Consider the following 27,178-nt stretch of genomic DNA (forward strand, 5'->3'; position numbering starts at 1 on the left):
GGGAGTGCAATTGATCTTGAAGAAATTCAAGAGTCAAACGATGAAAGAACCTCTAACACTAGCACTCAACCCGAGGAAGAAATTCCTGTTGAACCGATTGATGAGTCATTACCTCTTAGACGTTCCAACAGAATTAGAATGACACCAGAGTTTTATGGGTTTCATATAACTACATATGGTGATACGTTTATCAGTGATAGTACACTAGTAAATTTGGACGAGCCTTCTAACTACAGGGAAGCCATGACAGGCCCTGAGTCTGCTAAAAGGAAAGAGGCAATGGACAGCGAGATCCAGTTCATGTATGACAATCAAGTTTGGAACTTGGTTGACAATGTACCAGGTCGTAAGACATTTGGGTGCAAATGGATCTTCAAGAAGAAGACCGACATGGATGGAAAGGTTCACAACTTCAAGGCTCGACTGGTTGTGAAGGGCTTTACTCAAACCCCAGGGATTGACTATGATGACACCTTCTCACCAGTGGATAAGATTAAATCTATTAGGGTTATGTTAGCCATAGCTGCGTTTCATGATTATGAAATTTGGCAGATGGATGTCAAAACCGCTTTCCTTAATGGAAAGTTGGCTGAGGATGTTTACATGAGTCATCCGGAGGGTTTTATGGATGCTAAATACCCCAATAGAGTGTGTAAGATTGAGAAAGCAATCTATGGATTGAAACAAGCTTCTCGCAGATGGAATCTTTGCTTTGACGAGAAGGTTAAAGAGTTTGGCTTCTCTAGAAGTGAAGATGAATCTTGTGTATATGTCAAAGATAGTGGGAGTATATTCGCCTTCCTAGTATTGTATGTTATTGACATACTACTTATAGGAAACAACATTCCGACCTTGCAGGAAGTTAAGTCCTAGCTTGGAAAGTGTTTCGCTATGAAGGATCTAGGAGAGGCTGCTTATATTCTGGGAATAAGGATTTTGAAAAATAGGAGTAGAGGACTAATTGGACTTAGTTAAAGTACAAATTTGTATAAGGTATTAAAGCGGTTTAGCATGGAGAATTCAAAGAAAGGATAGTTGCCTATCCAGAGTAATACCAAACTGAGTAAGACTCATAATCCGAGTACCGAGGTAGAGATAGCATAAATGAGTCGAGTTCCATATGCTTCCGACGCTGGATCGATCATGTATGCTATGACATTGAAACATTCCGAAAATCATGACCAAAAAATTCATTTTTAATTATTAAATCAAACCATAATTATCAAAATAATCTCATCAAAACATAAGTAATAGTATCTCATATCAAAACATTTGTCAAATAAATCAGAGTAAACATCCCAGGCTATAACATCGTGGTGTGTGCAATGCAGTCATCCCGAGCTCTTCCCTTTGCTACCGGAAGTACCTAAAACCAAAACTGAAAACTATAAGCACGAAGCTTAGTAAGTCTTCCGAAACTACCACATACCATACACATAATGACATAATCACACATAAACATATCGTGGGCCCCACCCCTTCATCGGGCCCCGCCCGACATCAGACAATGTCCGGCATCGGGCACCGTCCGGCATTATGCCTCGAGCGGCATCCGTCCCCGCCCAGCATCGAGCAAAGCTCAGTATACAAATAAACATATCAACAAATACATATAGCATAACAACATAAACATATAAACATTCCTCAGGCACCACCCGACATCGGACCGAAATCCGGAAGGCATATAAACATTCATCGCGCACCGCCCAACATCGAAACTTAGTCCAGAAAAACATATAACACAGACACATGCAGGAATCACAAAGACATAAAGCATAGAAGCATTCCTCGGGCATCGCCTGACATCGAACCGTAGTCGGGAAGCGTATAAAGATAAATCGGGCATTGCCCGACATCGGATCGACATCCGGAACATACAATCATACATACGGGCCGACATTGATGCCTTCGACCCGTTCCTACAGGAGGAAAACTCACCTCGAATGTCGGATGATAGTTGAAACGACTCTACCCGGAATCAGCTCTACTCACTCCCTAAACCAAAGCAATCCCTTAGATACCGTTTCATGCTCATAACCCTTTAGGGTCAACTATGGTTAAAGTCAAACCTAGGTCAACGTCAAAGTCAACGCTCCGAGTTAACCCAACTCGTCGAGTTTACCCTTCAAATCGCCGAGTTCCTATAATCCACAGAATCGTGAAATCGCGATCCAACTCGTCGAGTTCTTTCTTCTCAACAAAATTGGGACTTTCCCAGTACAACTCAATCCTTCTTAATGCATTTAGCCCTTATCTGTGACATCCCCAAAATCACGGCCAGAAAAGACCGGTTTAATTTATGCCTTTAAAATGATTTCAGAGTAATCATTTGATTAAAAGAGTTGCGGAATTTGTTCCCAAAACTAAATATGATAAAATAAGATTTACCAAAGCATTTCATAAATAAATGTGTTTTCATTATATAACAAAACTCGGGATGTCATGTTCCGATAAACAGACCAAAAGCATAAACATTACAATACAGACCTTACAACAGCTATATAAAACAACATGTCTATAATCCAAAAATAACTTGACAAGTCATCCAACTTATGCTTTGGCGCCACTACCTGTAATACAAAGAAAACTGAGTGGGTCAGGCTTGGGAGCCTGGTGAGCATATAGGGTTTTCAACCCACAATAAATAATTATATTTAATTCCACCAACCAACAATAACCCAACTACCCATTCCCGTTATTCTCACTTTACGTCCCTAAGACAACTAACATAAGGGACCTAGTCTAAGAATATTTCATCGGGGCGACAACACATGCTTCGGGGGTTCCTCAGCAATATAAGTCAAATAAGGCAACCATGAGGGGGATGGAGTACAGCGAATGAACACCCAAGTTCGTTAACACCTACAGGTGGCGAACCTGCTAGCGTTCCACAGGACTGTTTAGAAAAGTCTGTGGTCGTCATCTAAACTCCGCTAGACGACTAAATCAAAAACAACATCGAGGCATCTCATCTTTTTATCACAAGACAACTATCTACCCATGTTCTACCCAACATTTTAGTAAATAAAATATACATTTTTATACATAGTTTAAAACATGTATAGTATGTTCATTCAAAACACATTCCAGATAAAAGACGAGACACATAAACATAACACGTATTTCATAGAGAATAAATCATATCTATGAGATTAGAAGTTAACATCGATACACTCACATAACATATATACTTAGTACGTTAAATCGATACTTGTATAAAATCGTGCATTTGAAAGAGATTATGTACCCCCTTCAAATCAACACCAATATATAAACACATAACACGTATTTCATAGTAAATACTTCGTATTTATGTATTAGAAGAAAGTAACTACACACTCACTTGTTCAGAAGATGATCGGACAGCACTACGGCTTGTAGAAGTAGTATTCTTTGGTGAAACCGGGATCACTTCACACACCGGGCTTCTCGCGGGCAGAGCTTCGGCTCGGAAACTCTTTTCTTCTCGGGATCTTCGGGCTTCGGGACTTGCTTCGGGTCTCGGGATGATACCGGGGCTTCGAGAGTACTTCTTTGCACGTAAATCGAGGTCATATGGGTGAGAGAGAAGAGATTTGGCAACCACAAACGGCTGCCCCTTCATATCTATTTATAGGGCTGTTTTCTTATTTTCCACGTCGTGGGCACTTCTCCCACGTCGTGGGCTTGAACGTCATTGCATGTGTCATCGTCCACTTGATCTGTCAGGCTCCGGAAGGCGTCAGAAGCCCTGCCACGTCGTGGCCACTGTTGCCACGTCGTGGCCTCTGACAGTTTTGGGGTTTCGCGCCCCGAACTTCAGAAATTCATAACTTTCGCATACGAACTCCGTTTTCGACGTTCTTTATATCGACGCGTAGGTGAGATTATGCTCTACAACTCTCGTTTAGACTCCATTGGATAATTTTGACTTTATTTTTAATATATTATAAATATATTACTTTTATATTATTTTTAGTAGGCCGGGACAGGAAAACTCCATTAGAAATTCATAACTTCTTCATCCGACGTCCGTTTTCGTCTGTCTTTTTACCGTTGGACTACTATCGACGAGATCTTCGATTCTCGTTTAGATTGTTTCGGCTATAAACCGCTCGATCTCAAATCGAGTATTCGGGCTGCATACCGCTAATTCGAAACTTCGGAAAATCATAACTTGTTCATACGAAGTCAGATTTGGGCGTTCTTTTTATGCACGCTCTCGGTTTAACGAACTCTACAACTTCCGTTTAGATCACTAAGGCTAGATATCCTCTATCTTAAATTCATATTTTACGTCACTCAGCGTCGTGCCGGTTCTGTCGCGAAACATCGACAGGTCATAACTTCTTTGTTATAACTCGGATTTCGGCATTCTTTATATCTCTGGAATCCTTGTTTCAACCACTACATCTTCAAGCAAAGATATCGGGCTTATCTCACACTTTACTTTTGACGCTTATTTTATTCTTAATCCATTAAATTATAATAATTAAGAAAACAAACACGTAAATCACATAATTCACATAATACTCAAATATTTCATCATTAATACTTCAAAAAAGAGTTACAAGGGTTAACCTAGACTATTACATCAACAATAATGCCTAGCCTGGAAACGCGGGCGTTACAGTTCTCTCCCCCTTAGGAAGATTCCGTCCCCGGAATCACACATCAACAAACAAATGTGGATAGCGACTCATCATGTCACTCTCCGTCTCCCAGGTGAGATTTGACCCATTCGTATGTTTCCAACGGACAAGCACTAATTCGACCATCTTGCGTCGTAATTTCTTAGTCTTTCGGTCAACGATTGCCTCAGGTTCTTCAATCAACCTTTTGTTTTCATCCAATCTTAATTCAGAAATTGGAATAACGTCAGGAACTTTTCCCGTGAACTTCCTCAGATAGCACACATGAAAAGTGTTATGAATACCATCTAGTTCTTCGGGCAATTCTAGCTTGTAAGCTTGTTTCCCAATCCTCTGAAGAACTTTAAACGGTCCAATAAACCTTGGACTCAACTTTTCCCTTTTAGCAAATCTCATAAGTCCCTTCCACGGCGAGACTTTAAGCAAAACTGAATCTCCAACTTCAAAAGTCATCGGTCTTCGCTTTTTGTCAGCATAGCTCTTTTGACGATCTTGAGCTGCTAACATTCTTTCCCTAATCACTTTCAACTTCTCAGCAGTCTGATGGACCATCTCGGGTCCCATAAACTGCTTTTCTCCAGCCTCAAGCCAACAAGACGGCGTACGACACTTCTGTCCGTACAAAGCTTGATAAGGTGCCATCTTTATGCTCGAGTGGAAACTATTATTGTAGGAAAATTCTACCAAAGGTAAATGTTCATCCCAGTTACCTAGGAATTCTAGGGTACATGCTCTCAGCATATCTTCAAGTGTTTGTATCGTTCTTTCACTCTGACCATCAGTCTGTGGGGTAAGCTGTACTTATACACAACTTGGTACCCATTTCCTCTTGTAGACTTTTCCAAAATCTTAAGGTGAAACGGCTATCACGATCTGATACAATTGTTAGAGGAACACCGTGAAGTCTCACAATTTCCTTCACGTAAGCATTCGCAAGCTTATCCATAGATCATTTTTTCATTGGCTGCTATGAAGTGTGCACTCTTGGTGATACGATCCACGACCACCCAAATCTTGTCGTGACTGCTCTTTGTCCTGGGCAGTTTAGTGACAAAATCCATTGCGATGTCTTCCCATTTTCCCATAGGTACAGGCAAAGGTTCTAAACTCCCATATGGTTTCTGATGTTGTGCCTTAACCCTCGCACAAGTCACACACTCAGCCACATATTTTGCTATATCAAGCTTCATCGTCGGCCACTAGTAGTAGGGTTTCAGGTCCCTATACATTTTAGTGCTGCCAGGATGAATCGAGTACATGGTTTTGTGAGCTTCTTCCATCAGAAGATCTCTAATTCCTCCGGACTTAGGTACCCAAATCCGATCTTGGAACACCTTCAGTCCGTGACTGTTTATACCGAACACTAACGTTTTACCCAAACGTTCCTCCTTTCGGTCATTCTTCTCTAAAGCTTCTTCTTGAGCTTTCTTTATACTCTCCACAATTGTCGAGACAACTTCTATTCTCAACGCTCTTGGCCTTTTTCTCTCAACATTGACTTTCCGACTGAGAGCGTCAGCAACAACATTAGCTTTACCGGGGTGGTAAAGTATCTCATAGTCGTAGTCCTTGAGTAATTCTAGCCAGCGTCGTTGCCTCATATTCAATTCTTTCTGATTAAAGAGATATTGGAGACTCTTATGATCAGTGAAAAGCTTGCACTTCGTGCCATAGAGGTAATGCCTCCATATTTTTAGTGCAAATACTACCGCAGCCAGCTCCAAATCATGAGTGGGGTAGTTCTTTTCGTGCACTTTCAACTGTCGAGACGCATATGCTATCACCTTTTCTCTTTGGGTCAAAACACAACCCAATCCAACACCAGACGCATCGCTATAAACAGCGAAGTCTTCAACTCCATCGGGTAGAGAAAGTATCGGTGCCTCGCATAGCTTCTTCTTTAGCTTCTCGAATGCTTCTTTATGCTTATCACTCCAAGCATAAGTAGCTCCTTTGTGGGTCAAAGCTGTTAATGGACTAGCGATCGAAGAAAAGCCTTGGATAAACCTTCGGTAATATCCGGCTAATCCTAAAAAGCTTCGGATCTCCGTGGGACTTTTTGGTTGTTCCCACTTCATTACAGCCTCAATCTTTGCTGGATCAACCATTATCCCTTCTTGGTTGACCACGTGACCTAAGAATTGGACTTCTCAAATCCAAAAATCACATTTGGAGAACTTAGCATACAACTTCTCCTTCTTCTTCTTAGGATAAATATTTTCCTTTATCTATTGTAACAGATCGATGGGTCATGTTCTAACGACCTCTCATCGTATGAAGCAACGTTTAGACTCAAGTCTCTTAGAGTTAAATTCCAGAATGGAATATACCTTCCCTCATATTCTAATGTGATATAATCATAGTTTTGTATGTAGCATTTCTAGCTACAAGCTTCCTTAACAACGAGCGTGATGCTATCGATCGCATTGATTTCAATCTTCTGACTTAGGTCAGATGTTACATCGAACTTAGTTCTATGAACCACGTAACAAACTCATCATAGTCAGACTCAATTTGATATGACCACTAGGGTCGGAATAACAAACATCTTATTACTCATTACCGAAACAATGGTAACGACATACTTGAATAAAACGATACCAATCGCTAGCTTTTTGGTAACCTTGTGACTTTCCCTGATCCAAGCGTGAGTCCTGTGCTTCCAATAGTATAGATCTCTACTACTATTCACACCTACTCATACTCGTCCCAAGTATTGTCTCGCAGTCCCCAAGTCCTAAAATTACAAAACAATTTAACACATACGAATGTGTCCAATTAATCATAAAAATTCTCCTAGACTCTACTAGGACTTCTTCCATGCGTATCTTCAATCATCAATCCTATTTCAACTCGGTTGGTGATGGAAATTCCAGACGATGGGACAACTTCAAGAATTACACCAATCGTTCCATCATCCTGCCAATCGCAGGTGTACTTCAGACGTATCGTACTCCTCTAAACGTTCCGTTATTTTATCAGACATATTCTAAAGGCAAGAAACCACTCTTACGATATCCTTTGATAGCTGTCATTCAACACATCAGATAACAAAACCAGGGTTTATATTAATTCTTGAAACTATTACACAAAAGTTCAAGTTCACCCTATACTATGCCTCTAATAGGCTACACTTCCTAATACTAGCTATACCTTGATACGAAGTCTTCATCCTTGATTCCTCGCTTTGTCATCTGCTTCGTCAACGATCATTTAAAATGCTTCTGCCTTTGGCTGTGGCAGTGCATTTAGTTTTGCTCCCTCATTCTTCTTCGGGCAGTCCCTAGATAAATTCCCTTCTCCTCGGCATTCATAACACACCCTCTTTTTGGATACACACTTGTTGGCGTAATGCCCTGTCTTTCCACATTTGTAACAAATCACATCTTTGTCGCATCTCTCATAGTTCTTTAACGGTACACTTGGCTTTGTAACTCTCATAGGGCATTCATGCTTGAAGTGTCCCTCTTTACTACACTTAAAGCAAACTTCTTCCTCGGTTGGGCATTCGTGGGCATAGTGACCAGTCTTTCCGCATTTGAAGCAGGTCACTTCCTTAGGGTATCTCCCGTTGTGTTTTCTTCCATACTTGTCACACCATGTTGCTTCACCTACTCCTCCAAACTTTAAGAACATGTTGTTATTCTCAGACCTTGAAGACCCCTCAAATTTCCTCTTCTTGCCAACTTCAACCTTGTTGGCGATACTACCGTTGATCACTTCTTCGACTGACTTAGCAACCCCGATAGCTATCTCAAGAGTAGGTGTCTGGCGTACTGGCACAGTAAGTTCGTCCTTACTTTGTTGAAGTAAATGCCTCGTTTATTCCATCTGATGATCCAACATCATTCGCTCCATTGCGTATACTCTCGCCATCGTGATTGGCTCAGGTGCAGCTGTTAGTTCTAGTGCACTCACAATCATTTGTGGCTCAGACTGCGGGTTGTCGTTTCCCAATCCAGTTTGTGTGTTTTCCACTTCGATCTATACACCAAATTAGGTGAATTTAGATCTCTATTTCGATAGACGTTCAAATCATCCTTATCACACTGAAACATTTACATGCTAGTTCTAATATCGTAGACGTACGCTTAGAATCCTACACACATAAGGTTTCCAGATCCGGTCGGCAACAGACCATAGATCCGAACAAATAATATCATATATGGCAAACATATAACATTTAGCACATAAAAGCATTTTAAGCAATTTTCCTAAAATAAACTAGTGCTCGTGTCTAAAATATAACAGACACACATCTCATAATTTCACTTATCATTCTAAGTTTAAGTCTAGAAATCCTACAAATTCCTAGTTCGCTTAAACTAATGCTCTGATACCAACTGTGACATCCCCAAAATCACGACCATAAAAGACCGGTTTAATTTATGCTTTTAAAATGATTTCAGAGTAATCCTTTGATTAAAAGAGTTGCGGAATTTGTTCCCAAAACTAAATATGATAAAATAAGATTTACCAAATCATTTCATAAAGAAATGTGTTTTCATTATATAACAAAACTCGGGATGTCATGTTCCGATAAACAGACCAAAAGCATAAACATTACAATACAGACCTTACAACAATTATATAAAACAACAGGTCTATAATCCAAAAATAACTTGACAAGTCATCCAACTTATGCTCTGGCGCCACTACCTGTAATACAAAGAAAACTGAGTGGGTCAGGCTTGGGAGCCTGGTGAGCATATAGGGTTTTCAACCCACAATAAATAATTATATTTAATTCCACCAACCAACAATAACCCAATTACCCATTCCCGTTATTCTCACTTTACGTCCCTAAGCCAACTAACATAAGGGACATAGTCTAAGAATATTTCATCGGGGCGACAACACATGCTTCGGGGGTTCCTCAGCAATATAAGTCAAATAAGTCAACCATGAGGGGGATGGAGTACAACGAATGAACACCCAAGTTCATTAACATCTACAGGTGGCGAACCTGCTAGCGTTCCACAGGACTGTCTAGAAAAGTCTGTGGTCGTCATCTAAACTCCGCTAGATGACTAAATCAAAAACAACATCGAGGCCTCTCATCTTTTTATCACAAGACAACTATCTACCCATGTTCTACCCAACATTTTAGTAAATAAAATATACATTTTTATACATAGTTTAAAACCTGTATAGTATGTTCATTCAAAACACATTCTAGATAAAAGACGAGACACATAAACATAACACGTATTTCATAGAGAATAAATCATATCTATGAGATTAGAAGATAACATCGATACACTCACATAACACATATACTTAGTACGTTAAATCGATACTTGTATAAAATCGTGCATTTGAAAGAGATTATGTACCCCCTTCAAATCAACACCAATATATAAACACATAACACGTATTTCATAGTAAATACTTCGTATTTATGTATTAGAAGAAAGTAACTACACACTCACTTGTTCAGAAGATGATCGGACAGCACTACGGCTTGTAGAAGTAGTATTCTTCGGTGAAACCGGGATCACTTCACACACCGGGCTTCTCGCGGGCAGAGCTTCGGCTCGGAAACTCTTTTCTTCTCGGGATCTTCGGGCTTCGGGACTTGCTTCGGGTCTCGGGATGATACCGGGGCTTCGGGAGTACTTCTTTGCACGTAAATCGAGGTAATATGGGTGAGAGAGAAGAGATTTGGCAACCACAAACGGCTGCCCCTTCATATCTATTTATAGGGTTGTTTTCTTATTTTCCACGTCGTGGGCACTTCTCCCACGTCGTGGGCTTGAACGTCATTGCATGCGTCATCGTCCACTTGATCTGTCAGGCTCCGGAAGGCGTCAGAAGCCCTGCCATGTCGTGGCCACTGTTGCCACGTCGTGGCCTCTGACAGTTTTGGGGTTTCGCGCCCCGAACTTCAGAAATTCATAACTTTCGCATACGAACTCCGTTTTCGACGTTCTTTATATCGACGCGTAGGTGAGATTATGCTCTACAACTCTCGTTTAGACTCCATTGGCTAATTTTGACTTTATTTTTAATATATTATAAATATATTACTTTTATATTATTTTTAGTAGGCCGGGACAGGAAAACTCCATTAGAAATTCATAACTTCTTCATCCGACGTCCGTTTTCGTCTGTCTTTTTACCGTTGGACTACTATCGATGAGATCTTCGATTCTCGTTTAGATTGTTTCGTCTATAAACCGCTCGATCTCAAATCGAGTATTCGGGCTGCATACCGCTAAGTCGAAACTTCGGAAAATCATAACTTCCTCATACGAAGTCAGATTTGGGCGTTATTTTTATGCACGCTCTCGGTTTAACGAACTCTACAACTTCTGTTTAGATCACTAAGGCTAGATATCGCTCTATCTTAAATTCATATTTTACGTCACTCAGCGTCGTGCCGGTTCTGTCGCGAAACATCGACAGGTCATAACTTCTTTGTTATAACTCGGATTTCGGCATTCTTTATATCTCTAGAATCCTTGTTTCAACCACTACATCTTCAAGCAAAGATATCGGGCTTATCTCACACTTTACTTTTGACGGTTATTTTATTCTTAATCCATTAAATTATAATAATTAAGAAAACAAACACGTAAATCACATAATTCACATAATACTCAAATATTTCATCATTAATACTTCAAAAAAGAGTTACAAGGGTTAACCTAGACTATTACATCAACAATAATGCCTAGCCTGGAAACGCGGGCGTTACATTATCCTTCAAATCCAAGTCCCATATTCCATATCTAAACTGGAAATGCCTCTAGAAGCGTAAAGTTTCCAACTTTACCCATTAATACCTTTCCTAAATGGATTAAGCTCAAACCCTAACAAAAAAAGGACAAGGTCTTAATCCAAACATCATCAAAACTAAAAGATAGACCATGAGATCATAGATCTGGACTCTAGGGACTAAATAATCACGTAAAGTCTTAAACTTTATCCACATGCATGACCATAGAAACTTCAAAAGACCAAAATGATGGTCTAAAGGTTGCATGGGACTTCCATGGCCATAAAGTTAAAGGTGAAAACCCCTTAAGGCCCTAGATCTGAAGTGTTCTCCACTTGGGACATCCAAATCCCAAGAATCATATCATTTGGACCAAAATAAGCAAGGAACTTCAAAAACGGAGATCTAAATGACCACAAAGCAAGGTTCAAGCTTTATACCAGCAAAATGTCGTGGATGAAGCAAAGATTCTAGATCTATATGGTCCTTCTTGTGTCTCTAAGCTCTTCCTTCTTCCAATAGCTTCAAGTACACACCAAAACACTCAAAAATAGCTCACTAACACTCAAATGGCTTTAGGGTTTTCGAGATTTAGGGTTTGGGACTTAGAGGCTGGAAATGAGGCCAACATGAAAGGTTTAAAACGTTTAACTAGGGTGCAAACCCCTAAAATTAGGGTTTCATATCTGCCAACCTACTCGTCGAGTTGAGGCCTCCCAACTCGTTGAGTAGGTTTCTCAACCCGCGGTCCTGATAATCTCTACTCGACGAGTTTGGGGCTTCCAACTCGTCGAGTTTCTCTATAAAAGTGAATAAATTATGATTTTAAATACATACAAGGAACCAGGCGTTACAATTCTCCCCCACTTGTCTCAGACTTTATCCTCGAAGTCTTCTGCCTCAAATACCTCTTGATAATGCTCTCTCATCTCCTCCTCGGGCTCCCAAGTCCACTCTGACCCCTTATGGTACATTCACTGCACCTTCACCAACTGTACAACCTTGTTCCTCAAGGTTTTCGTCTTCCGATCCAGAATCGCTACTGGCCTCTCAATGTAGTTTAGGCGGTCGTCCACCTGAATATCTTCCAAAGGTACAACTGCGGAATCATCCACTACACACTTCCGCAGCTGGGAGACATGGAAAGTATTGTGTACTGACTAGGCTCGACTGGTAGATCCAATCGATACGGAACCCAGCCCACCCGAGCCAAAACCCTGAACGGACCAATGAACCTGGGGCCCAACTTGCTAGCTTCCTGAACCGGATGACACCTTTCCAAGGTGACACCTTCAGGAAAACCATATCCCCCACCTGAAACTCCAGGTTCGACCGACGCTTGTCGGCATAGTTATTTTGCCGACTCTGAGCAGTATGGAGCCTGCTTCGGACCTACTGGATCATCTCGGTAGTCTTGCGTACCACTTTGGTACTCCCCATGAATCTTTGACCTACCTCGCCCCAACAGATTGAGGTCCTACATTTCCTCTCGTAGAGCATCTCGTAGGGACGTCGATCTATGCTGACTTGATAACTGTTGTTATACGAAAATTCCGCTAACGAAAAAACGTATCCCAACTCCCACCGAAATCCAATACACATGCGCGTAGCATATCCTCTAGAGTCTGAATCGTCCTCTCACTCTACCCATCCTTCTGAGGGTGAAAATCCATACTGAAGTGAAGACTAGTACCCATCTCGTCATGGAACCTCTTCCAAAATCTGGAAGTGAAATGAACATCTCGGTCTGACACAACCTAAACCCGCACTCCATGACGTGCCACTACCTTATGTACGTAGATCTCGGCTAGCTTCTCAGCCGATATACTCTCCTGGATCGAGATAAAATGAGCACTCTTGGTCAACCGATCCACGATGACCCAAATCGAATCCACTCCACGTGCGGTCCTGGGAAGCTTCGTGATGAAATCCATAGTGATGTCTTCCCATTTCCAACACGAGAATCTCCGATGGCTGCATCTTATCATGAGTTCGCTGGTGCTCGGCCTTGACTTTCCTGCAAGTCAAGCACCGCTCCACATACCATGCTATGTCGCACTTCATGCAGGGCCACCAATAATCAGGGCGAAGATACTGATACATCTTCGTCGCCCCAGGATGGATGGCGAATCTTGACTTCTGAGCCTCATCCATCAGAACCTGGCGTACACCACCCCAGTAAGGAACCTAGACCCTCCGATGCAGGGTCCACAACTAACGACTATCGTAATCAAAGGAAGCCATCTTCCCTATGATCCGCTCATACTTCCGACGCTATTCCTTCATGCCCTCAACCTGAGCCTCTCGAATCCGCTCCAGCAGCGGAGTAATCATTGTCATCCTCAAGCATATATCTCGTATCAGAGCTGCAACCACCTTACGGCTGAGTGCATCGGCCACCACATTGGCCTTTCCCGAGTGGTAGAGGATCTCACAATCATAGTCCTTCACCATTTCTAACCACCAACGCTGCCTCATGTTCAGATTCGGCTGATCCATCAGATACCCCAGGCTCTTGTGGTACGTGTAAATGGAACAACGAACCCCATAGAGGTAGTATCTCCAAATCTTGAGGGAGAAAACCACAGCCCCCAACTCCAAATCATGCGTCGGGTAATTCGCCTCATGAGGATTCAACTGTCTTGAAGCGTATGCTATCACGTGACCCCGCTGCATCAGCACTGCACCCATACCCATGATCGAAGCGTCACAGTAAACCACGAAATCGTCGACACCCTCCGACAAAGTTAGAATCGGTGCCTCGCACAACCGCTGTCTGAGAGTCTCGAAGGCTGCCCGCTACTTAGGCCCCCAACGGAATGTCGCCGACTTCTTTGTCTGTTTGGTCAATGGAGCAAAAATCTTGGAGAAATCTTGGATGAAGCTTCGATAATAACCAGCCAAACCAAGAAAACTTCGAATCTTAGATGGAGATTTTGGAACCTCCCACTACATCACGGCCTCTACCTTGGCCGGATCGAGCAGAATACCCTTCTGGTTGACAAGGTGCCCTAGAAACTGCACCTCGTGCAACCAAAACTTACACTTGGAGAACTTTGCAAAAAGTCTCTCCCTCCTCAGTGTCTCCAACACCTCCCTCAGGTGCTCCTCGTGCTGCTCCTGACTCTTAGAGTAAACCAAGATATCATCAATGAAGACTATCATAGACCGGTACAACATCGGTCTGCACATGCAGTTCATAAGATCCATGAACGCGGCAGGGGCATTGGTGAGCCCAAACGGCATCACCACTAACTCATAGTGACCATAGCGAGTCCGAAAGGCTGTCTTCTGCACAACGTCATCCCTGACTCGCATCTGGTGATAACACGATCACAAATCAATCTTGGAGAACCAAGATGCACCCTAAAGATGATCAAATAAGTCATCAATCCTCGGGAGGGGATAACGGTTCTTCACCGTTACCTTATTCAACTCCCGGTAATCTATACACATCCGATGTGACCCATCCTTCTTCTTCACAAACAGAATCGGGGCTCCCCATGGCGAACTACTCGGCCTAATAAATCCCTTGTCTAACAGCTCATGCAGCTGTGTAGACAACTCCTGCATCTTGGGAGGAGCCAACCGATATAGTGCCTTGGCTATCAGAGCCACACCAGGAACTAAGTCAATCCTGAACTCTACCTGCCTCTCCGGAGGTACTCCAGGCAACTCCTTCGGGAACACGTCCGGAGACTCCTGTACGATCGGTACATAATGCACTATCGCCTTACCCTTATCCCAGGTATCCATAACATAGGTGACATACCCTGTGCAACCCTGCTGAAGGTAGCGCCTAGCTCTCACTGTTAAACACAGAGTAAGTCCACACTGCGGCCTCTCGCCCTGAATCACCAACCCTCCCCCACTTGGGGTCCGAACTCGCACTAGCTATTGCTCGCAGTCAATCACTTCCCCGTTGGGGCTCAACCAGTCCATACCCACAATAACCTTATTCCCTCGCAGGGGAATAGGGACTAAATCCATGGAAAACTGCTCATCAAACAACTGCAGTGTACATCCCCGATGAACCCCCGCAACCTGAACAGTCCTATCATCTGTTATCTTTACATCAAGTGGACAGTACAGCTCTCCTGGAGCTCCAACAACTCGCTTGCTCAGCGCGAGCGATACAAAAGACCGGGTAGCCCCTGAATCGAATAATACCAGAGCAGATATACCGTTCATAAGGAACGATCCTATAATGAAACACATAAGCAATAATCAATATAAATAAAGAGATAAGGAGAGAATACATAACCGTCACAACATCGGGAGCTGCACGTGCCTCCTCTGCAGTCAGCTGAAAAGCTTTGCTCCTCACCGTAGGCGCCTCTGTCCGGCCCTGACGGCCATCGGTGATCCTCGGTGATGCAGGAGCGGATGCTGCCACCTGTCCTGCTGCTGCTAAACTCAGACATTGGGACCTCTTGTGGCCCCTTTGATTGAACTGGAAGCAAATCATATCAGATACTGCAGTGATGGTGGTGGTAGCAGTACAATCCCTGTTGACATGACCTGTCCGGCCGCACTTGAAGCAGCCCGAACAACCCGCCCTGCACGCCCCCTCGAGCATCTTTCCGCACTTGCCACATCGGCTGCGACCCTGCTGTCTCCTCGATCTGTGATATGATACCTTGGGCTTCTTGCCCGAACCCCCTATCTAAACCCCATCTAGTTTCCTCTTCCTCTCCATCTCTAAATCCAGCTCCCTCTCTCGAGCCCTCGCAATTATATCTTCCAGCGTCTTGCAGCTAGATCAGCTCACAAACTCGCGGATATCACTCCGCAACATCTCATGGTACCGTGCCTTCTTTATCTCCTCGTCCACCACGTACTGTGGAACAAGAAGGACCCTCTCCCTGAACATGGCGGTGATCTCAGTCACCGTCTCAGTAGTCAGCTGGAGATCCTAAAACTCCCGTGCTAGCTGCTGCACCTTAATCACCGGTGCAAACTCGGCCCCGAACCTGGTCGAGAAATCACTCCAAGTCATCGCATCAATAGCGGCATCATCTCCAATAGCATGTCCAACCTCCTCCCACCAGTCACGTGCTCTATCCTTCAGGATACACGAAGCAAGTCGGACCTTGTTCCCCTGGGGACATCGGCTAGTACGGAAGGCGTTGGCAACATCAGCCAACCACCTACTGCTAGCAATGGGGTCCCTAGCCCCACGATTGTCTGGAGCTCCACAAGCTCTGAACTCCCTGAATGTCAACGTGCGCACCCCCATCATGTCCACCGTCTCGGTGAGGAATGCACCCAACCTCCCGTCAAGAATCTCCAAAATGCCCTCCTCGGCCGTACCGAAGATCACAGGAGTCTGGTCCAAAATACTGAGCGTGATCTCAGATGAAATGAACTCCCTCATTTGACATAGAGCTCCCCGGCTCCAGAGCCCGAGCCTGATCCCTCTCCTATGTCAGAACTGCCAACTGGCCTAGTACGTAGTGTCACCATTCTGAAAATACACCAAAACAATCATCAGAATACTCATCATAACTTGAGGGATCATATACACTACAAGTTCCCTGGTTTTATCTTATGCCTCCTTGACTCGAGTACGGATCCTCTTCTTTCAATAGTACGGGCTCATACTACCTTCCACATCTATTCGTACGTTCCTCAAGAATTGCCTTGACTCCACCAAGTCCCTTCTACTACTACTGCTCTTCGTGCTGATCTCATCCTAGGCTTTCCCTAGGGTAATCTCCGACCCACTCTTCTCTATTAGTTGCATAAGAAGTCCCAGCTATCTCTCCCTAAATAGCTCGCGAATACCATTACATATTACTAAGACCAGATAATTCTTCGAATGAGAGGTCTCTCCCTACAACAGTTGGACTCAAACAAGAGCTGCGAAATAAGGCTAAACCTAACCTTCTAAAATTATTTAGCCCTCGTAAAATGTAACTTAGCGTATTCGCTTACTAGTTAGTTAAAGATAGCTAGAACTCCTAAAAGCACAAAGCAACCATCATTCGAGCATTGAGTAAACAAAACCAAGCATATCCTAATCATGCCATCATATCACTGACTAATCAGTACTAGCATGCAGTTCAATAAGCACATACAATAGGCATACAAGGTATCCTTCCTAGATCCTTAGCCCTAATCTAGCATGCAGTTCTCATACACATATAGCAGGCATACAAGGCATCCTTCCTAGATCCTTAGCCCTAATATAGGATGCAGTTCTGATAATCATATCATATCATAACTAACATGTATGGGTAATTTGGGAGAACTTACTTAAGCTCGGCTGATTGCATGCCCCCCACCATTTTCTCTTTTTGAAATCCTTTTTATAAAAATGATTTTCTTTTGAAAATTTTCATACCAAGTCCCCAGTTTGAGTTCAGACACACCCGAAAATATGCCCGAATCCCTCAAACTAAGGCTATGATACCAACTTGAAACATCCCAAAAATCATGACTAAAAAATTCATTTTTAATTATTAAATCAAACCATAGTTATCAAAATCATCTCATCAAAAATAAGTAATAGTATCTCATATCAAAACATCTGTCAAATAAATCAGAATAAACATCCCAGGCTATAACATTGTGGTGTGTGCAATGCAGTCATCCCGAGCTCTTCCCTTTGCTACCGGAAGTACCTGAAACCAAAACTAAAAACTGTAAGCACGAAGCTTAGTGAGTCTCCCCAAACTACCAAATACCATACACATAATCACATATAAACATATCGTGGGCCCCGCTCGGCATCGGATAATGTCCGACATCGTGCCCCACCCAGCATCGGGCCCCGTCCGGCATCGGGCCTCGCCCGACATCGGGCCCCGTCCGACATTGAGAAAAGCTCGGTATACATATAAACATATCAACAAATAAACATAACATAATAACATAAACATATAAACATTCCTCGGGCACCGCCCGACATCGGACCGAAATCCGAAAGGCATATAAACATTCATCGGGCACCACCCGACATCGAACCTTAGTCTGTAAAAACATATAACACAGACACATGCAGGAATCACGAAGACATCAAGCATACAAACATTCCTCGGTCATCTCCCGACATCGAACCGTAGTCCGGAAGCGTATAAACATTCATCGGGAACCGCCCGACATCAGATCGACATCCGGAACATACAATCATACATACGGGCCGGCATTGGTGCCTTCGACCCGTTCCTACAGGAGGAAAACTCACCTTGAATGTCATATGATAACTAAAACGTCTCTGCCCAGAATCAACTCTACTCACTCCTTGAACCAAAGCAATCCCTTAGATACCATTTCATGCTCATAACCCTTTAGGGTCAACTATGGTCAAAGTCAAACCTAGGTCAAAGTTAAAGTCAACGCTCCGAGTTGACCTAACTCGTCGAGTTTACCCTTCAACTCACCGAGTTCCCATAATCCACAGAATCGTGAAATAGCTATCCAACTCGTCGAGTTCTTCCATGAACTCGTCGAGTTCTTCCTTCTCAACAGAATCGGGACTTTCCCAGTACAACTCATTGAGTTCCCTTGTGGACTCGTCGAGTTTCTCAGTCTGTCAATCCTTCTTAATGCATTAAGCCCTTATCCTTCAAATCCAAGACCCATATTCCAGATCTAAACTGGAAATGCCTCTATAAGGGTAAAGTTTCCAACTTTACCCATTAATACCTTTCCTAAATGGATTAAGCTCAAACCCTAACCCAAAAAGGCCAAGGTCTTAATCCAAACACCATCAAAACTAAAAGATACACCATGAGATCATAGATCTGGACTCTAAGGACTAAATGTTCACGTAAGTTCTTAAACTTTATCCACATGCATGGCCATAGAAACTTCAAAAGACCAAAATGATGGTCTAAAGGTTGAATGGGACTTCCATGGCCATAAAGTTGGCACGTTTACGCCATGAAAAACCATTAAGTCCCTAGATCTGAAGTGTTCTCCACTTGCGACGTCCAAATCCCAATAATCATATCATATGGACCAAAATAAGCAAGGAACTTCAAAAATGGAGATCTAAATGACTACAAAGAAAGGTTCAAGCTTTATACCAGCAAAATGTCGTGGATGAAGCAAAGATTCTGGATCTATATGCTCCTTCTTGTGTCTCTAAGCTCTTCCTTCTTCCAATAGCTTCAAGTACACACCAAAACACTCAAAAATAGCTCACTAACACTCAAATGGCTTCAGGGTTTTCGAGATTTAGGGTTTGGGACTTGGAGGCTGGAAATGAGGCCAACATGAAAGGTTTAAGACGTTTAAATAGGGTGCAAACCCCGAAAATTAGGGTTTCATATATGCCGGCCTACTCGTCGAGTTGAGGCCTCCCAACTCGTCGAGTAGGTTTCTCAACCCGCGGTCCTTATAATCTCTACTTGACGAGTTTGGGGCTTCCAACTCGTAGAGTTTCTCAATAAAAGTGAATAAATTATGATTTTAAATACATACCAGGAACCAGGCGTTACAAACATGTACTCGCCCTGATGTGGCTTTTGCTTTGAGCATGGTTAGTCGATATCAGGGAAATCCGGGTAAAGCTCATTGGATAGCGGTTAAGAACATACTTAAGTATTTGTGAAGAACTAAGGACTGGGTCCTTGTGCTTGGTAGCAGTGATGGCTTAAGAGTTACCAGGTATAGTGACGCCAGCTTTCAGACAGACAGAGACAACTTTCGTTCTCAATCTGGCTGGGTGTTTACCCTTAATGGAGGAGCTGTAACTTGGAAAAGTTCCAAGCAGGAGACCGTAGCTGATTCTACATGTGAATCAGAGTATATAGTTGCGAGCGAAGCATCAAAGGAGGCTATATGGTTGAAGAGCTTCATTGGAGATCTTGGAGTTGTGCCAGCCATTAAGGAGCCGATGGAGATTTTCTACGATAACGAAGGAGCGGTTTCCTTGACCAAGGAACCAAGAGATCATGGGAGATCTAGACATATTGACAGAAAATATCACTTTATCAGACATCGTGTAGAAGAAGGAAGCCTCGTTGTTAAGAGGGTATCATCAGAAGAGAATCCTGCCGATCCCCTCACTAAGGGTCTGAGTAGGATTAAGCACGTTCAGCATGCAAGGAGCATTGGTCTGAAGGATGATATTAGTTTTAGTCAATAGATATTTAGAAACTTGTAACAAGTAAATGTAATTGACATTTGATGATTAAATAAATAGAGGTTTATTTATAAGTATTGTTTACTATCTTTTTGTCAATTGTTTATCATTCTGTTTCTTTCGCATGTTTTACTTCCCGGATAATTGGATTATTCGAATTTTTAAAGTCGATCCTACTTTGGAAGTAAGTAGTGAATTAAGGTTGTCATGAATTGGGTTGTAGATTGTCTAAGTGTTTAGACATAGCAATGGTTTGCTGCAGCATTCATGAGTACTTTTGAAATGGGGATTTAAGTATTGGATTAAACCCACGCTCAGTGAATTACTTCATGGAATTTATCATGAGTAATTATGAGACGATAATATCGTAGAATCTTTAAACCGAGATATATGAGTTGTTGTTTACGAGTTGGTTGTGCATTGATAATGCGTAAACGCATCAGTAACTTGGTGTTATAAAACGTATTGTTGTGCATGATTTGATGAGTAAATAGGACAAGCATATGAGTCAATGATTATCTGTTCCTTTTGCCCTAAGGGGGAAAAGCGATATCTTGGGCCCCTCGATGATTTGGTGTTGACTTATGTCTCGGGCCCGATCAGACATCGTGTAGAAGAAGGAAGCCTCGTTGTTAAGAGGATATCATCACAAGAGAATCCTGCCGATCCCCTCACTAAGGGTCTGAGTAGGATTAAGCATGTTCAGCATGCAAGGAGCATTGGTCTGAAGGATTATATTAGTTTTAGTGAATAGATATTTAGAAACTTGTAACAAGTAAATGTAATTGACATTTGATGATTAAATAAATAGAGATTTATTTATATGTATTGTTTACTATCTGTTTGTCAATTATTTATCATTGTGTTTCTTTCGCATGTTTTACTTCCCGGATAATTAGATTATTCGAATATTCACAGTCGATCCTACTTTGGAAGTAAGTAGTGAATTAAGGTTCTCATGAATTGGGTTGTAGATTGTCTAAGTGTTTAGACATAACAATGGTTTTCTGCAGCATTCATGAGTACTTTTGAAATGGGGATTTAAGTATTGGATTAAACCCACGCTCAGTGAATTACTTCATGGAATTTATCACGAGTAATTCTGAGACGATAATATCCTATAATCTTTAAACCGAGATATATGAGTTGTTGTTTACGAGTTGGTTGTGCATTGATAATGCGTAAACGCATCAGTAACTTGGTGTTATAAAACGTATTGTTGTGCATGATTTGATGAGTAAATAGTACAAGCATATGAGTCAATGTTTATCTATTCCTTTTGCCCTAAGGTGGAAAAGAGATATCTTGGGACCCTCGATGATTTGGTGTTGACTTATGTCTCGGGCCCGATCAGGACTGAATTGATGTGTTCGATTAAGTTCTTCGTCATAACAAATCTGAAATCAGGAAACAAACTGTTGGATGAAGAGAATGATTTTGTTTCAGGTCATTGGTTCACACGATATCTTGCAGAACGGAGGATTATATGATCCCTTATCTTAGGACACACACTGACTAGGTCTGAGTTCAACAAAAGCTTTGAGAGCTACAATTGCTTATCAGTTTTTGTAGTCATACTTGCAACTATAGTTATCAGACTTATCCAAGTGGGAGACTGTTGTATTAGGTGTCTAAGCCCATAACTATAATTGATGTGTACCTGAATTGATAGTGGCATGGTCCTTTTGGGTAGCCTTCACACGTGCAACTAGACGGGATGATTAATTGAGGAAGAAGAAGAATTTATTAATTTGTTTAATAAATTGGAATAAATGATTTATTAATATGTTATGGAAAATAATATATTAATTAGTAATCATATTATTAATTAATATTTAATCAGAAATTAATTTGGAATTAATTGTGGGATTAAGGAATTAATTAAAAGTACAAGGACTAAAAGTGCAATTGTTCAATAGTTGAGCAAAAGGGTCCAGAACCTTCCTAGGGAAGGTGGTGGACGAAATTGATATGTATGTATAAGATTATTCTAGAATTTCTAGAATATCTTATCATATATGGATAATCAAAAGAGGTGGATAATTACCATAATTGAGATTAGGGTTATCCATAGCATTCTTGGTGCACTATATAAAGGGTTCTATGTGACATCCCCATTTTTCACGGCCATAAAAGACCGATTTTGTTTATGCTTTATAAAAATCAGAGTACCTCTTTTAATAAAGATGTTGCGGAATTTGTTCCCAGAAAAACATGATAAATACGTTATCAAAGAATTTCCGAAGAAATGTATTTTTATCCATTTTAAAACATTTGGGATGCCATCGTCAATACAGAAACATAAGCATAAACAGAACTTACATTCATTTACACTAGTGATCTACATCCCTTTTAAATCTCTCAGTGCAATGTAACTTCATATCGACACCTGTGATAAAAATAAACTGAGTGGGTCAGGTTGGGAAACCTGGTGAGTACATAGAGTTTTCAACCCACAATAATATAATTATTATGTTTAATCATCAAACAATTAACCCAATTACCCATCCCCATTCTCTTATTTACTCTTAAGGATCTACCCTAAGAATCAACTATTTCTTGTTCATTCATTCCTAAGAATCATCTTAAGGAATAGGAACGAAATCCATCGTTTCCAGTGTTTACTCAACGGGCACTAAATCCATAGTTGCCAGGGTTTGCTCAACAGACACTAAATCCATAGTTGTCAGGGTTTACTCAGCAGGCACTAAATCCATAGCTGCCAGGGTTTACTCAGCAGGCACTAAATCCATAGCTGCCAAGGCTATTTCGTTTATCAACAGTATCGTTTCCGAGAAATCCACTCGCAATACATGTCAATGGGTTTTTAGAGTACACCAGTGAACACATCGTTCACAACACCTACAGGTTGCGAGCCTGCTAGTGTTCCAGTGGACTGTCTAGAATAGTCTGTGGTTGTCATCCATACTCTGCTAGATGACGGGGCCATCATTTGGGTAAAAGGCTTCTGACATCGTCCACCTCTCACCCTCACCTCATGGTCTATATCACCTCTCAACTCATCATCCAACTCATATTTCATCTACCCATGTTTTATCCCACATATTATGTAGATATAAAATACATATACAGTTCAAATCATTTAAAACATGTATAAAATTGTTCATCCAGCATAGATAGCAAGTATACATATAATATTCACACATAGCACGTAATTTATATTAAATACTTCATATCTATGTGTAAGATGAAAGTAACTATGCATTCACTTGATTAGGTGGTGACTCGGTACTCGGACAGCACTTCGTTACTCTTAACACAATTTTCCTCGGACAAAACCTAGTATCATTACCACTAGAGTTTAGTCTAATATTCACCGAGACAAATTAATAGTCTAGCTATTATTACCATTATATAAGCGTTAAATGATACTTATATAACCCATAATAATAGCCCAAGTACTTATTATAAGGTCCTAATAACATTACTATATTGAAACATAAGTTATACTAAAGATAAGTTAGGCGTAGCTCACTTACAACGGGTTTTTCTCAAAACCGGGCCTCGCTGGAGCAGCGTTTCAGAGCCGAAAGGTTCTTTTCTCGGAGCCTTCAGGCGCTCCGGGGCATCCACCTCGTGCTTGGGAGTTACCTTAGGCTTTGGGGGGTAGGGAGGCTTAGAGAGAGTTTCTAGAGAGAGAAAGTAGAAGTGGGAGGTGTGAGGAGAAGGTTTCACCCGACACCCTTATTTATAGGCTGGGAACAGCCCAACTCGTCGAGTAGGAGGACCTACTCATCGAGTCCATGCCACATGTGACCTTCTGGTGGCTTGCCTTGGGGAGAAAGCCTTGGCCCATATTCAGCCACGTCACCCCTTTTGCAGCAGCACCCTGCCGACTTCTAAACCCCGTAACTTTCGCATACGAGCTCCGTTTTCGACGTTCTTTTTTTTCCACGCGTAGGTAAAAACAAGATCTATAACTTTCATTTAGACTCCATTGGCTAAATCTCGACCGATCTGAAATTTAACAGTAGGAGGAGATTAGACTGTTAAATGACCGCGAAGAATTCGTAACTCCTTCATACGGACTCCGTTTTCGTCTGTCTTTTTATCGTTGAGTTCCTATTAATGAGATCTTCAACTCTCATTTAGGTCGCGTATGCCAAAAACTGCTCGAACTAAAATTCGAGTTTCGGGCTGTGCACTGCTATGCGAAATCTTAGAAAATTCATAACTTCCTCATACGAAGTCAGATTTGGGCGTTCTCTTTATGGACGCTCTCGGTTTAACATATTCTACAACTTTTGTTCAGATTGCTAAGGCTAAAAAGTCATCTATCGTAAATTCCCTATTTACGTTTCCCGGTGCCGTGCCGCTTTTGCCGTAAAACTTCGACGGGCCATAACTTATTCGTTATAACTCGGATTTCGACGTTCTTTATATGTACGGAACCCTTGAGACATATTCTACAACTCGATTAAGATTATTTATTCTAAAAAATCTTTTGTCGAAAAGTCATTTTCGACCCCTATTATCTCTAAATTGACTAGCCCGGATCTACGGGCGTTACAATTATCTCCCCCTTTGGATGGTTACGTCCCGGAATCATCAACGAAACAGGGCTCACATGATGACTCCATACGTTATCTCTTCATCCTAAGTAATAACCGTAACTTTGATGTTTCTTCGAACGAGTATCTAACTCTAAGACTTCCTGACTACCAGCGGTGCCCGATCTTGGACCCGCTCTCTATCTCATGTTAGACTTCCAATCCTGATCTTCATGTCACGGTCTCAATCTTTATTGGAGACTCCTTCTTTAACAAACTTGAGATAAGTTTCTTCCTTCGATCATCATAATAGACCGATGGGTCATGGTCTAATGATCTCTCATCGTATGATGCATTGCTTGGACTCAGGTCTTTTACAGTCAAATTCCAGAACAGACTATACCTTCCTTCATGTTCTAATCATATCTTAAATGTTAGCATTTCTAGATACAAGCAACTATTGCGATACCTCTACCGATCGCTTTGATTTATCTTTTATTTCAATCTTCCGGCTTAAGTAAGATGTTACATCAAACTTGGTTCTCCGAACCATGTAACATACTCCTCGTAGTCGGACTCAATTCGATATGACCACTAGGGTCGGAATAACAACCATCTTCTTAGTCATTACCGAAACGATGGTAACGACATACTTGAATAAAACGAAAGCAATTACTAGATCCTTGATAACCTTGTGACTTTCCCTGATCCAAGTGTGAGTCCTGTGCTTCCGGTAGTATAGGCCTTTACTACCATTCACACCTACTCATACTCGTCCCAAGTATTGTCTCGCAGTCCCCAAGTTCTTATTTCTTAAAAGCACAAAACAATTTAACACATACGAATGTGTCCAAATAATCATAAATATTTCCCTAGACTCTACTAGGACTTCTTCCATGCATATCTTCAACAACACTTCTGCTTCAACTCGGTTGGTGAGGGAAACATCAGACGATAGGACAACTTTAGGAATTACACCAATCGTTCTATCATCCCGCCAATCAAATTTGTACATTCGTACGTACCATACTCCTCTATAAATAACGTTATTTTATCAAACGTATTCTAAAAAAAGATACCACTCTTACGACATCTTCCGATAGATATCATTCACTATCGTAAGCCTTCTCATTTCCTCCATTTATTTAATTTGCTACGAGTCCTCACCATGATGTTCTGTACACCAAAACAATCGTTTGGTGTATTGAGACGAGAATAAAGATAGAGGAAGGTTTAGACGCGCAATCCTCCTTATTACTCTGAAAAGTTACATGCCAGTTCTAACACCGTAATTAAACGTTTAGAAATCTGAACACATAAAATTTCCAGATCCGGTCGGTAGCAGACCATAGATCCGATCAAACAATAGCATAAAGCATCACAAATCATTTAGCACATAAAAAGATTTTAGGCATTTTCCTAAATGAGCTAGTGCTTGTGTCTATTTAGGTGTACTTTCCTAAAATTTATTAAACACTCCCCTTACCATCACTGCTTAGCATTCTAAGTTTAAGTCTAGAAATAAATCCCTATTCCTAGTTCGCTTAAACTAATGCTCTGATACCAACTGTGACATCCCCATTTTTCACGGCCATAAAAGACCGATTTTGTTTATGCTTTATAAAAATCAGAGTACCTCTTTTAATAAAGATGATGCGGAATTTGTTCCTAGAAAAACATGATAAATACGTTATCAAAGCATTTCCGAAGAAATGTATTTTTATCCATTTTAAAACATTTGGGATGTCATCGTCAATACAGAAACATAAGCATAAACAGAACTTACATTCATTTACACTAGTGATCTACATCCCTTTTAAATCTCTAAGTGCAATGTAACTTCATATCGACACCTGTGATACAAATAAACTGAGTGGGTCAGGTTGGGAAACCTGGTGAGTACATAGGGTTTTCAACCCACAATAATATAATTATTATGTTTAATCATCAAACAATTAACCCAATTACCCATCCCCATTATCTTATTTACTCTTAAGGATCTACCCTAAGAATCAACTATATCTTGTTCATTCATTCCTAAGGATCATCCTAAAGAATATGCACGAAATCCATTGTTTCCAGTGTTTACTCAACGGGCACTAAATCCATAGTTGCCAGGGTTTGCTCAACAGGCACTAAATCCATAGTTGTCAGGGTTTACTCAGCAGGCACTAAATCCATAGCTGCCAGGGTTTACTCAGCAGGCACTAAATCCATAGCT

Source organism: Lactuca virosa, chromosome 8 (assembly GCF_052849685.1).
Source record: "Lactuca virosa cultivar CGN04683 chromosome 8, Lactuca_virosa_CGN04683_v6, whole genome shotgun sequence".
NCBI classification, from domain to species: domain Eukaryota; kingdom Viridiplantae; phylum Streptophyta; class Magnoliopsida; order Asterales; family Asteraceae; genus Lactuca; species Lactuca virosa.